Source organism: Macaca thibetana, chromosome 17 (assembly GCF_024542745.1).
Source record: "Macaca thibetana thibetana isolate TM-01 chromosome 17, ASM2454274v1, whole genome shotgun sequence".
Taxonomy (NCBI): domain Eukaryota; kingdom Metazoa; phylum Chordata; class Mammalia; order Primates; family Cercopithecidae; genus Macaca; species Macaca thibetana.
In genome coordinates, this window is record NC_065594.1 from 38796 (window position 1) to 52975 (window position 14180).

General features: G+C 39.0%; 1 pseudogene; it reads right to left on the reverse strand.

Annotated features, from left to right (window-relative positions):
* Positions 1-1410: 1410 nt before the first annotated feature.
* LOC126940683 (60S ribosomal protein L23a-like) lies at positions 1411-13865 on the reverse strand (annotated as a pseudogene).
* Positions 13866-14180: the final 315 nt, after the last annotated feature.

Below are 14180 nucleotides of genomic sequence, written 5' to 3' on the forward strand. Positions count from 1 at the left end.
CAGAAACACAGTTATAATACAAATAAAAAATGGGGCAAAGACAAAAACCAAGTCTTCTGTATAAACTAGTAAATTTTGTATTATTGTAATCACATTAGTCAGGGTTCTCCAGAAAGACAGAATCAATGTGATATATGTAGATAGATAGATGAGAGAAGACTCATTAGGGGAATTGGTTCACATAATTATGGAGGCTGAGAAGTTCCACGATAGCCTATCGCCAAGTTGGAGAACTAGGAAAGCGTAGCATGGCTCAGTCCAGGTCAAAAGGACTCAGAATGAATGAGGGAAGCCAATGGTGTAACTCTCATTCTGAGGCCAAAGGCCTGAGACCCTAAAGTTCTGATGTCAAGGGCAGGAGAAGAAGGATGTTTCCATTTCAGAAGGAGATAATTCCCCTTTCCTCTTCCTTTTTGTTCTATCTGGGTTCTCAACCAATTGGATGGTGCCTGTATTCATCCATTTATACACTGCTATGAAGAAATACCCGAGTCTGAGCAATTTATAAAGAACAAAGAGGTTTAATGCGCTGACAGTTCCACATGGCTGGAGGGGCCTCACAACCATGGTGGAAGGGGAAGCAAAGACGTCCTTCTTCACATGGCAGCAACAAGGAGAAGTGCTGAGCCAAATGGGAAAAGCTCCTTATAAAAACATCAGATCATGAGAACTCACTCACTATCATGAGAACAGCATGGCAGTAACCACCACCATGATTCAATCACCTCCAACTGGGTCCCTCCCACGACATGTAGGAATTATAAGAACTACAATTCAAGATGAGATCTGAGTGGGGACACAGCAAAACCATATCTGTGCCCATCTACATTGGGTCAGGGTTATCTCAGTGTCTTCCAGAAATACCCTCACACATATGCCCAGAAATTGTGTTTTACCAGCTGTGTGTCTCTTAATCCAATCAAGTAGATGTCTAAAATTAACCATCAGAATATTTATGCCTGATTCATGCCTGAAATTTCAGGATGAAAGCTATGAAATCTCTATTTGTGTTTGTATGTCTATTAATGTGTGTTATGTATATGTGATATTTTCTTAACTCAGGTTAGCGTTGCAAAATTCATTTATAAAATTCTTTAAAAGTGTTCTATTCTAACTTGGCTTGGAAAAACATAAGCATTTATAAATAAATATTCACCAAACTCCTAGAAATATAGGAACTGGTCAAATGTTTTTTAAGTTAACACGATTTGGATAAAACTTAGTTAAATAAGGTTAATATAATATTTTTGGTGTAATAAAACAACTATGTCTTCAAAGTTACCACATCGAATATAAAACAAACATAAATTCCTATTCTGCTTGAGTTCTACTCAAATAAGCTAATATTATACTTACTAGAAACGTAAAATCTTAAAGCTTTTAAATTTGATTCTAATTAAGTTGTCATTCTTATGAAAAACATTATTTCTTTTTTATGGTGAAAAGATATACATATATTTAGAGTTAGTCAGTTGGACTCGGTTTAGATGATCCCAATTTTGTTGCAACATCCAAAGCATCATAATCAGGAGCGAGTCGAACATATGCCTTCTTCTCTTTATCAGGTCGAATCAGGATGTTGACTGTGGCCACATCCATGTCCCAGAGCTTCTTCACAGCCTGTTTAATCTGGTGCTTGTTGGCTTTAACATCCACAATGAACACAAGTATGTTGTTTTCTTCTATCTTCTTCATGGCCGACTCAGTGGTCAGCGGAAACTTGATGATAGCATAGTGGTCAAGCTTGTTTCTCCTGGGGGTGATCTTCCGAGGATATATGGGCTGCCTCCGGAGTCGCAGTGTCTTGGGCCACCTCAAGGTGAATGACATGTGGATCTTCTTTTCTGTATGTTGCTGTGGACACCTTTCAACACTGCCTTCTTGGCCTTTAAAGCTTTGGCTTTGGCTTTGGCTTTAGGAGGGGCAGGAACTTCCTTCTTCACTTTCGGTGCCATCTTGTGAAAAGCGAAAAAACATTATTGCAAAAATAATTTGTTTACTGTAAATCTGCTTAATAATAGTTTCCAAAATACTTTTGGTAATTTTTAATCCTTAAAGTTAAGCTAAGTAAAAGATTTGCATTAAATATCTAGACCATTTATAAATAAGATACAATACTAAAACATTAATTACTGAACATAAATAATTAAAGTTTATATAATTTTCGCTTCTTATTTTTACAGAGAGACTAAAGATATTTTGGACCATTAATAAACATGTTTTTGTCTACCACAATGAGAAATTGTACGATGAGGAAACACATCCATGTAGATGTTGGGAGATGGTATACTCATACATTTTCTAACCTACTATGGAATGCTAATATATGACAGTTTATAACTGTTTACTTGTTAGTTTTCTCTGGAAAATAAAAGATTACTAAGTATTAAAATTATAATCAATATGTGTAAATAAAACTACTAGAAGCAATAGAATAACTAGAAACAACTCTATGCAAAGCATGCAAGAAAAGTAGGGCATGATTCACAAGTAAAGTAGGATGTATTTTTTATAAGGAAAACCTTACAAAAAATACAAATAAAAAGAGATATCTAACCTTCCCTGTGTTATATTTGTATCAGTAAAATGTTGTTTTCAGAAATTATATAAAATTCCTGGAAATTTGTCAATGTCCTCCTTATCCATGCTATGTGCCAGTATAGAGTTATGAGTCATAATTCCAATTATTATTTTAAATGTTGTGCCGGGTGCAGTGGCTTATGCCTGTAATCCCAGCACTTTGGGAGGCCGAGGTGGGTGGATCACAAGGTCAGGAGATCAAGACCATCCTGGCTAACACGGTGAAACCCCATCTCTACTAAAAATACAAAAAATTAGCTGGGCGTGGTGGCGGACACCTGTAGTCACAGCTACTCGGGAGGCTGAGGGAGGAGCATGGCGTGAACCTGGGAGGCGGAGCTTGCAGTGTGCTGAGATCACGCCATTGTACTCAAGCCTGGGTGACAGAGCGAGACTCTGTTTCTAAATAAATAAATAAATAAATAAATGTTGTATGCCACAGAAAAAATCAAATATCCTTGTCAACTGTGGTATAATCACAGCCATTTCATACTCTTTGTCATTTAGATATTATTTCCCCCTGATGCTTTCCTGAAAGCTCCTGCGATCAGCTACAGGTCAGAATGTTCATCTCCGATACAGGACTCCCTCTGAGACTCATGGAAAAGAGTATGACAGGTACTCTGGTTAAAGACTTCTGATGATATTGCTTAAATAACTTTAAGACCATACACTTGACTCAGTGAAGATCTCCAGAAGCCTGGTGGTGAGAAATTGATGGGGTCATGAGACTGCTAACCCAAGATCCAGCAAGACTGGAATTGATTACGTGGCACTGAATGAACTGATGAAAATTGATTATAATTTTATAGCTTTTTAGAGCATTGCTGGTTCTTTAATGTTCTAGTTTCTGAATTTAAGAAATCTCTTTCTCTTAATTTAACTGTAACTTACAACAATTTGGTAGATTATACTTTTGTAAACAGAAATGAAGCGTTTACATTTTTTTCCCTGCCTAATCTCTCCAGAATTTTGAAATTCTTACTGAATACTCTTTTTTTCATGATGATATAGTTATTAGCAAAAGTCCAGTAAGAATCTGTTCACCTTATAACAGGACATAATTGGAAAATTTGGTTATATTATCAAGATTTTTACTGGAACATCATATTTTAGAAGTGTACCTAAGATCAGTTATGACCAGCAATTTTAAGGAAGTAAGGTTGACTATTATGGAGACAATGCTTACAAAGCACTGTGAGAAATGGAAGTTCTTCTTCAAAGATTGTAAAAAGTCACAATTTCTTACTATAAGATTGCTATCCACTATTTGTGTGTGTGTGTGTGTGTGTGTGTGTGTGTGTGTGTGTTCCAAATCAGTTGTCCTAGCTTGCTCTGGCATGCCTGGACAGAACTAGACAAGCCCCAGCCCATAGTGTATGCCATTCCTTATTTGGAGATGCTTCCTTAACTATCCCTGGCAACTTCCTTTTCTTTCTTTGTTCTATTCCCCTTACCTAATTAAGAAAGTTTTAAACTAATAGCCAATTGGGTAAAGTGTAAAATGTGAGGTCCTATTCCAGCCAATGGTAACTGGACACAGCAGTAGGGTAGACACATCAGGTTATAAGTAACTCTGTCTCCTTTGTTCGGTGTGCTCTTGTGGCTGGACAGCTATTGAGTAGCACCCTTTCTGCAGAAAGTAAAGCTCGCCTTGCTAAGAGATTATTTGTTCCCATGTTAATTCTTTTTTTTTTTTTTTTTTTTAACACCAAAAACTTCGTTCCCAACAGCACTCTGAGAAAAGTCAGCCTGATACTTACATTACAGGGTTCACAGCCTTACAGGTTAGTAAAGAAGGTCATTTCCTGGTAGGCCCAGGAATTTAGGGATATTTGGGGGGACTCAAGAAAAGAGGAATTCACACAAAGCTATAAGGACTGCAGCTGAAATTTGATAGTATGTTCTTAGCTTGGTTTTTAGCCTGAATGAGGCCTTTAAAAGTCAAATCTGAGATTCTGTATGAAAACTTCCAGCAAAGAAACTTGAAAGCACCTATGTGGTCGTCTCCTGTTCTTGCTGCACTTACGTAAATAATCAAGCAAAATCTAACAAAACTATACTTAGATTTAAAACAAGAATAGTCTTACTTTGATTATGGTCAAAAATGATGGTTACTACAGAGAATAATTTTATGTTTCAATGGAAAACTATAACTTGGCCGGGCATGGTGGCACATGCCTATAATTCCAGCACTTTGGGAGGCCAGGAGTTCTAGATCAGCCTAGGCAACATGTTGGAAACCCCGTCTCTACCAAAAATATAAAAATTAGATGGGCACGATGATATGTGCCTGTAGTCCCAGCTAATCAGGAGGCTGAGGAGGGAGGATCACTTGCACCAAGGAGGTAGAGGTTACAGTGAGCCGAGATTGTTGCACCTTTGCACTCCAGCCTGGGTGACAGAGCCAGACCCCGTCTTGAAAAAAAAATTTTTTTTTAAGGAAAGCTATAGTTATTGTGGGTTATCAGATTCTAGTCTTGTTTCTTGTTTTTGGGCTATTTTTACCTCTTTGTAAACTGGATCCTGCCATCTGATGAATTTTGTCCCACAATGATACTTGTGGAATAAGAAGCCAAGTATTGTCTCTCCTACTAATGTATCTATTGTCAGTTAATTTGAAGGTCTCCAACCCTGGAACAAAGTTAGAAGAGGTAGGTTTTGCTCCCCAAAATGCATAACCAAACTGTGGTACATTCATGCAATGGAATACTATTTAGCCATAGAAAGGAACAAGCTATCAACTCACACAAAGACATGAGTGAATCTTGTATGCACATTGCTAAGTGGAAGAAGACAGTCTGAGGAGAATACACACAGTGTGACCTCATTTAATGAGACACTGCAGAAAGCAAACTACACAGATGGGAAACCATTGGCTCCATGGGGTGGGGGTTTCAAGCATTTCATATGATACTTTAATAGTGGGATACCTACCACAATGCACTGGTCAAAATACGCAGAATTTTACAACCAAATGGGTAAATCAAACTCTATTCAAATTAAATAAAATTACTCAGGATGTGGAGTATCCCAGGACAGAATACATCATGTGAAAAATAATTTAACTATGCTACAAATTACTGTGGTTTGGATGTGGTTTGTCCCTGCAAAAACTCGTGTTGAAATTTGACCCCCAATGTGGCAGTGTGGGGCAGTGGGGCCTAGTGGAAGGTGTTTGGGTCATGGGGACGGATCCCTCATGAATAGATTAATGTTCTCCATGGGGATGAGTGAGTTCTGCTCTCACAGGAATGGATTAATTCCTGCAGGAGTAGGTAGTTAACAAGAGTCTGGGTTCCTTGGCTTCCCTCTTGCTTTCGTTCTTGCTATGTGATCTCTGGTGCACCCCTTGCTCCCCTTCCACTTTCCACCATGAGGTGAAAAAGACTGAGACTCCACCAGATGCAACTGCCCAATCTCAGACATTCCAGCCACCAGTATTGTGAGCCAAAAGGACCTTTTTTATTTATAAATTACCCAGCCTCAGGTATTCTGTTACAGAAGCACAAAACAGACTAAGACACAAATGTAGGAAAAAACTCACTGAAGGTGTAGGGAAAATGGTGTTGACCTAAGTCACTTTGAAAATTAATAGAATCCGTATGCTGAAGGCAAACAAACTATACTTCATCACTGGATTCTATTTTATAAAATTCTTTCCAACAGAAGCAATTGTGAACAATTGTAAAACCACAGTATCTGTATCTGGAATAAAACAATGACTTACATAAGTCGCAGATGGTAGTAACCAGGTTTCTCACTGTTGAAGTGGGAGGTTACAAATTAGCAAGGGGAGAAGGCTAGAATGATTCATGTGCTATTAGATCAGAGGTGGAGACATGAACGTAAACTTATGTTTAGTTTAATATAGATACACACAGTTCTACATAGAAAACTTTATAATTAGGTGTGTATAGGTAGGTTACACACACACATATACTTCCTAGCATTGCTAATGAGGAACAAGTGCTCATTCAACAATGTGCTCATTCGGCAGCCAGATGTAAGTTTTCCTACCATTCTGAAAGGAATGAGGCTCTTTGAAGAAATGTCTGATACTAGAACTGGGACAGTAAATATAGGAGTCGGGATAATCTTGAAGTATCAGAAAGTAAGTACTAAAAAAAATTAAAATATATCAAAGAAAAATAATAGCCAATAAAAACAGCTACTGATGGCCAACACAGGAATGAATTGTAGTGTTGATAATAATTAAAGCTGAAAGTAATTATCTAGGTGTCTGTATTTGTATACACAGGTGAATAAGAAAACAGAGTTGCATAGAAATCTCCTTTGCAAAAGAATTCCAAGTAATTGATGTAGACACTCAGCCATCAATAATGTGGAGCCAACTCCTCACTCCGTAAGTGTGGGCTCTGCACAGTGACTTGCTCCAAAAGAACACATGCAGTATGGGCAAGGAGGAAAAATAACTTCACAGTGGAGAAACCTGACAAACAGTAGCTCTTCCAAATGATTCAAGTGAACATAAAAGGTGACAGTTCACCTTGAGAACATGCAGTGACAATGGGGGACATTCTACAAAATTCCTGACCAATCCTCCTCAGTACTATCAAGGTCATCATGACATGGAAAGCCTGACACACTGTCACAGCCAGGAAGAGCCCACAGGGACGTGATGACCACATGTCATGCGTGATCCTGGATGGGATCCTGGGTCAGAGTAAGACAGAACCAAGGGCACCAAATGAAATATGAACTTTAGTTAATAATAGTCTATCAGTATTGGTTCATTAACTATGACAAATTATGTAAGATATTAATAAGCCATGTGAGACACACTGATAGAAGATGTTAATAAGAGATGAAACTAGGTTGCAGCTACATGGGAAATCTCTGCATTTTTGGGGGGGGGCAATTTCTGAGTAAGTAAAAAAAAAATGATGTAAAATAAAACTTTATTGAAAACAGTTATAATTTTTGAATACTTCTTTGTTTAATTATTTATACCACGAATTACTAGTAATTGACACTGTTAACTAGTCCTGTTTTTTTAAATAAGAGCATTTATGACACAAAAAATTAAACAGTACAGATTGATATATAAATCAAAACAAATGCTCTTTACATGTTTTCTGTTAGAGTAGTCACACATATGTGTAAACTTAATTATCATACTTTTTTCTTGTGCTGTAGTTGTGTCCTGGTTCATTCTCTAAAATGCTGTTCGCCTTAGACCGGGAAAAAAACCTTACAGACTCTGTTTCAATTCATGGCTAAATATTTTCAAAACAGTGACTTTGTAAAAATATGTTCCAATGGAAAATTGATTCATTGTGATGGGATCACTTATTCCAAAGACTTCTTGTCTTCATTTCGTGTCCATGGCTACCTTTTAGCCATAATACAACAGAATTGCCCATGTGTTTCTTGTTGTTCTGAAGGGTTATAGATATACAGGGGTTGGTTATATTCATGTTTATTTACATATATGTTTAAAATTGTCCATATAAGGGTTTTAAAGATTACATTGGAAGCCTTATGTTTTAAAATGTACTCAGAATTTGTTTTAACCAGGGATGTTAAGACCTGGAGACATGGAAGTGACTGTCCCATTCAAACTCATAGATCCCTAGAAATAGGAGGCACAGGGACGCCCCAGGCAGAGGCAGGAGAGGGGAAGGCACGGGCAGGATCCTCTGCTGTAGTCTCTGTGGGACAGCAAGGGCAGGCAGGGCAGGCAGGCTTAGGCTGCCCAGCGTTAATAGCTTCAGCAGGCTCTGGGGCATAGGGGCCATTTCTAGTTGTCTAGTACCTCACCCTGTGGTGATTAAGGAAGGGCGGTATTGTCTCCTACAGTATCAGAGCTAGATAAAGTAGGTGGTTAGGAGTATGGGTTCTGAATTGGTAGTTTAATTGGCTGGTCCTGGGAAAGACAATCTTTTCCCAGTATAGACTAGATGCTAGAGCGTCAAGAAAACAGAAAATAAGAAAATATAATTAATGCATTCTGTGTGTACAGATGGAGTCTTCTTTTGCTTCCCCAAAGGAAGAGTCCACAGGAGCCTGGCACTCCTGGACCTGAGGAAACCCTGAAAATGTTGGTATCTGCAGATCCTCTCCAAAAAGAGGTCGCCAATCTCCTAAGACTACAAGCTGATCCCAGCATTCTGGGAGCCAAGAGGGAGAAAGAATCCGCTGATCTCCCTGCTCAGTAAATTGGCTTTCACTAAATACTGTCTTTGCATAAGCAGCATTATCCAGTGTCCTGGAGCTTAGAAAAGTTCTGTTTCAGTATCTGAAGAAAATAAATTGTTTCTTTTTCTGATGTCAGGGAGGAGCATTTGACTGCCAGTGTGGACTGAGGGGTCTTGGGATCAGTCTTCCCAATGTGCTTTGAACCGACCCTCTGTGTCTGCCTCACCATCTCCTCAGCTTACCTAGACACTTGGGAACCCTAACACAAGCCCTTCTAGGAGTCTGTGGTGTGGCTTAGCTGCCTCTGTAGGAATCTCTTGGGGTTAAACATTTTCCACTCTGCTAAGTCAGTGCCATCTGTTCTTTGGCTTCATCTTCAGAAGACCCTGAGCCCTTCCCCACCCTCCTTGCCCCACCCTCCACACCAACTGCGTGGCGCCCTTGAGGCCATAGGGTTGCTACCATAGGATTTTTGTATTGAGTGCTCTCATTCCAAGCAACTGTGAGAGATTTCTATGGCAGGGCCTCCGGGTTCCTGTCAAATTAAATTGTAGTTGAGTGGTGGGTGCTATTTAAGAAGCATCCCCCTTTCTCCTTCCTAACAGAGCCCTGAATTATTCAGTCACGTGGTTTGAAACATGGGGTGGGTCCCGGTTGACTTAACCAGCACTGTCTCACCCTGTGTCACAGTTACTGGTTCCAAAGTGAGTGCATAACTGAGGCTCATGCCAGGTGCCACACAGCACTCCCTTGGTCCCCCTAATGGACTTTGGGATGGGCGGGGTCTGAGTTGTTCCAATTAGAGTCAAATACAAGTTGCGCTAGGTTGTTAGGAACAAGGGTGTGCTTGTTCATGCTCCCTCTTTGGTGAAGAATGCAACCTCAGAAATTGTTCCTGGAGATTTTGCCACATGCAGAATTATTCTGACTTCACTGAAGGCAGAGCAGAAAATTGGGAAGAGACTGAGTCCTGTAGCATCCATGAGCTTCTGTGCTCAGATTCACACTGAAGCCTGGCCTCCTTCTGAACTACCCACCTGAGTCAATAAATTCCCTTGTATTTAAAGTAAAATTGAGCTGGATTTTTTAGTTACTTGCACCTGCAGGTGTTCTGTGAAGCTGGTACTGTGACTTTGCATCTGAGAATATTTACAGTGTTTCTCTCATGGTTGAGTCAATCATTTCAAGGATGCTCTGAGGGTAAAAAGAACGATGAATTGTGAAGCAGTGAATTGTGCTGCCAGGCACAATTCATTGGACAATAGAAAGCCTCATCTCCTGGGCAGTAGAAAGTTTCATTGTACATAAATTACATATCTTGTTTCTGTCTCAACCTCTTATTTTTTCATATGCAAAGGAGGTAAGGAAATCCAAATAAGTCCAGCAGCTAATATGCCTCTCAGACATGATCCAAAACAGAATTGAATTATGTAAGCCTTGTTAAAATTCATCATCATCATTCATATTTCTGAATATTTAAATTAGAAATTCTGAAAAAGTAGTTTGTTTCAGAGGTAGTTTGTATGTAGGTAGGTATTTTTTCAGGATCAAAAGTTTATTTTTTATTATCTAATTGAGTTTAATTTACATATAACAAAATTTAGTAATTTTAAGTGTACAAATCAATGCATTTTGACAAATATACATATAGTCATGTACACAACAGTACCATTAAAATACATTTCATTACCCCCAAAATTCTCTTGCATGCTGCTGTAGTCAGTGACCCCTGCCCCACACCACAGCTTCCGGCAGTTGCTTTCTTTCACTCTAGTTTTGTTTGTCTTAGAATATGATACAGGCCACATGCAATGACTCAGGTCTGTAATCCTAGCACTAGATTGAGAAGCGGGGATCACTTGAGCCCAGGAACTTGAGACCAGCCTGGGCAACATGGCAAAACCCCATCTCTTAAAACACACACACACACACACACACACACACACACACACACACACACACACAAATTAGCCAGGTGTGGTGGCACACCCCTTTGGTCCCAACCCCTTTGGTCCCAGATACTCAGGAGGCTGAAGAATCATCACTGAGCCTGGGAGGTCAAGGCTGCGGTGATCTGTGATCACATCACTGCACTCCAGCCTTGGTGACAGAGTGAGATGTTATCTCAAAAAAGAAGTATTTGATATAAATGGAATCATATAGAATATTCTCTTATACCTAGTTTCTTTCATGTATTCTAATGCCTTTGAGATACGTCCATGTGATTTCCAGTGTATATGTCATTCTTATGTTGGGCAGTAACCGTTGTAGGAATATATTACAGCTTATCTACTCTTCAGTGATAGACTATTTTAAAAATATTTGGCTATTAAGAAGAAAGTTGTTATGAATACTTATATTCAGACCTTTGTGTCAACAGATTTTCACTTCTCTTGGTTGAAAACTTAGGAGGAATTATTATTTTTTTAGGTTATGGATTTTTAAATGATTGTCAGTTGCCAGTTACTTTAAAAAAAATGTAAGTTCTTAAATTTTAAAGTTTAGGATGCCTGACTACCCTGACAAAAACAAGCAATGGGGAAAGGATTTCCTATTTAATAAATGGTGTTGGGAAAACTGGCTAGCCATATGCAGAAAACTGAAACTAGACCCCTTCCTTACACCTTATACAAAAATTAACTCAAGATGGATTAAAGACTTAAACATAAGACCTAAAACCATAAAAACCCTAGAAGAAAACCTAGGCAATATCATTCAGGACATAGGCATGGCCAAAGACTTCATGACTAAAACGCCAAAAGCAACGACAACAAAAGCCAAAATTTACAAATGGGATCTAATTAAACGAAAGAGCTTGTGCACAGCAAAAGAAACTCTCATCAGAGTGAACAGGCAACCTACAGAATGGGAGAAAATGTTTGCAATCTATCCATCAGACAAAGGGCTAATATCCACAATCTACAAGGAACTTAAACAAATTTACAAGGAGAAAAAAAACCCATCAAGAAGTGGGTGAAGGATATGAACAGACACTTCTCAAAAGAAGACATTTATGTGGCCAAGAAACATATGAACAAAGGCTCATCATTACTGGTCATTAGAGAAATGCAAATCAAAACCACCATGAGATACCAACTCATGTTAGTTAGAATGGCGATCGTTAAAAAGTCAGGAAACAACAGATGCTGGAGAGGATGTGGAGAAATAGGAACACTTTTACACTGTTGGTGAGACTGTAAATTAGTTCAACCATTGTGGAAGACAGTGTGGCAATTCCTCAAGGATCTAGAACCAGAAATACCATTTGCTCCAGCAATCCCATTACTGGGTATATACCCAAAGGGTTATAAATCATTCTACTATAAAGACACATGCACACGTATGTTTACTGCAGCACTATTCACAATAGCAAAGACTGGGAACCAACCCAAATGCCCATCAATGATAGACTGAATAAAGAAAATGTGGCACATATACATCATGGAATACTATGCAGTCATAAAAAAGGATGAGTTCATGTCCTTTGCAGGGACATGATGAAGCTGGAAACCATCATTCTTGGCAAACTAACACAGGAACAGAAAAGCAAACACCGCATGTTCTCACTCATAAGTGGGAGGTGAACAATGAGAACACATGGACACAGGGAGGGGAACATCACACACGGGGGCCTGTTGCAGGGTCGGGGCCTAGGGGAAGGATGGCATTAGGAGAAATACCTAACATAGATGACAGGTTGACAGGTGTAGCAAACCACCATGGCACGTGTATACCTGTGTAACAAACCTGCACGTTCTGCTCATGTATCCCAGAACTTAAAGTATATAAAAAAAAAAAAAAGTCACAGGATGTTTGTGATAGTATCTATTACACTGATGTTGACATCACACATGGCTGACTATTTGGAGACTCCAAGTGAAATTTCTTGCAGTTCTCAGTGCCAGGAAAATATGTATTTCTGGATAAAAACTCAAAAATTTTAGAAAAACTTCCAAGTTTCATAGTCTAGAGCTCTAACACTGGAATCTTCCAAATTTAAGGATTAATGATTTACCTAAATCTAAAAATAGTAGGTTGCAGATGTATTTAAACAGTGTGCCTAGGTAGTATGCTTATATATTAAGATTAAAATGGTCTTCTAAAGTTTATTAATTCTAATATAACCTTTATTGTTTCATGTAGACATATCTTTCTGGTTCCCAGGATAATTTAAACAATTAATTCTAAGCAACTATTAACTTAGTTCTAGATTGGGATATCTATTTATGCATTTGAAGCTTTAGATATGTATTTCAAATCAGAAATGTGTGCTGGTCATGGAAAGTTGTGACTTAGAGCCTCAGGTAAGTTTTTTTTCATGTGAACATACTGCTTCCAATTGTTGTTATGCCCAGAGCAGACAATTAATAAATACCCTTGGAACTGAATGAGTGATTAACTGCAAATATCACAATACATCTTCTTAGCGGGAATGATAATTAGACATATTTAGTCCTTGCTGTAACCTAAGAAAGGAATTCTTTTCATTAAATGTTTAATGTCTCACCCCGTTCATACAGCCGGAGTTACTGATTCAGTTTGATGTGAATTCAGTCTTATAAAAGACCCATCATTATAACCTGCACTTATGCTTCCTATAGTATTGGAACTTCCAACTTGTATACAAAATAGATATCCTTCATATTCTTAAAAACCACAAGAAATCTCCCTTTATTCATAATAAACACAGAATTAGGTATTCTATTAAACTGAACAATAGAACTCACTGGGAGTGACCGCATAAACTATATCACGAATTGTCAAAGTGTCTGGAAAAGTCAGTGGGCCATTTCGCTCCACGCTGTGCCATGAGCCAACCAAGAGGGTTGTCAGTGACTCTGCGTGGGTCACCCAGGGCACGTGGTGCTGAGGCTGTCAAAGAGCAAGACGGGGCTGCATCTAAACTCAGGCCTCTGCTAAGTGTCCGAACTCGGGCAAGATGCTAAAGACTTTAGAGACGTTTCCTTTTCTATGATTGGGGTTATAACACTCACCCTGTCAGGTTCTCCTGTGCGTTGACAAGGCCGGCACGTGACACACCAGGGGCAGAGCTGGACGGGAACCTTCTTCCTCAGACATCAGGGTCCTCATGAGCATCAACAAAATAAAGAGAGCAGGAGAGCAGGAGAGGGGGAGAACAGGAGAGCAGGAGAGCAGGAGAGCAGGAGAGCGGGGGAGCAGGGGAGCAGGGGAACAGGGCATCTCCAGCTGTGTTGGGACTGCAGCAGGGACTCAGCAACAATCAGTCTCTTTCTCTTCTTTCATCCAAATCATATATTTAAAAAATAGGTGGGGTTATCATGGATGTTTATATTGATTTCTGGGATCTGACAAATATACCTTTCCTTGTCATGCTGTTTTCTCTTCCCAGATGGTTTGAAGAGCTTCGTTTTGGACTTGATATTCCTGGAGTGCATTTTTTTTTCTAATTAGTTCAG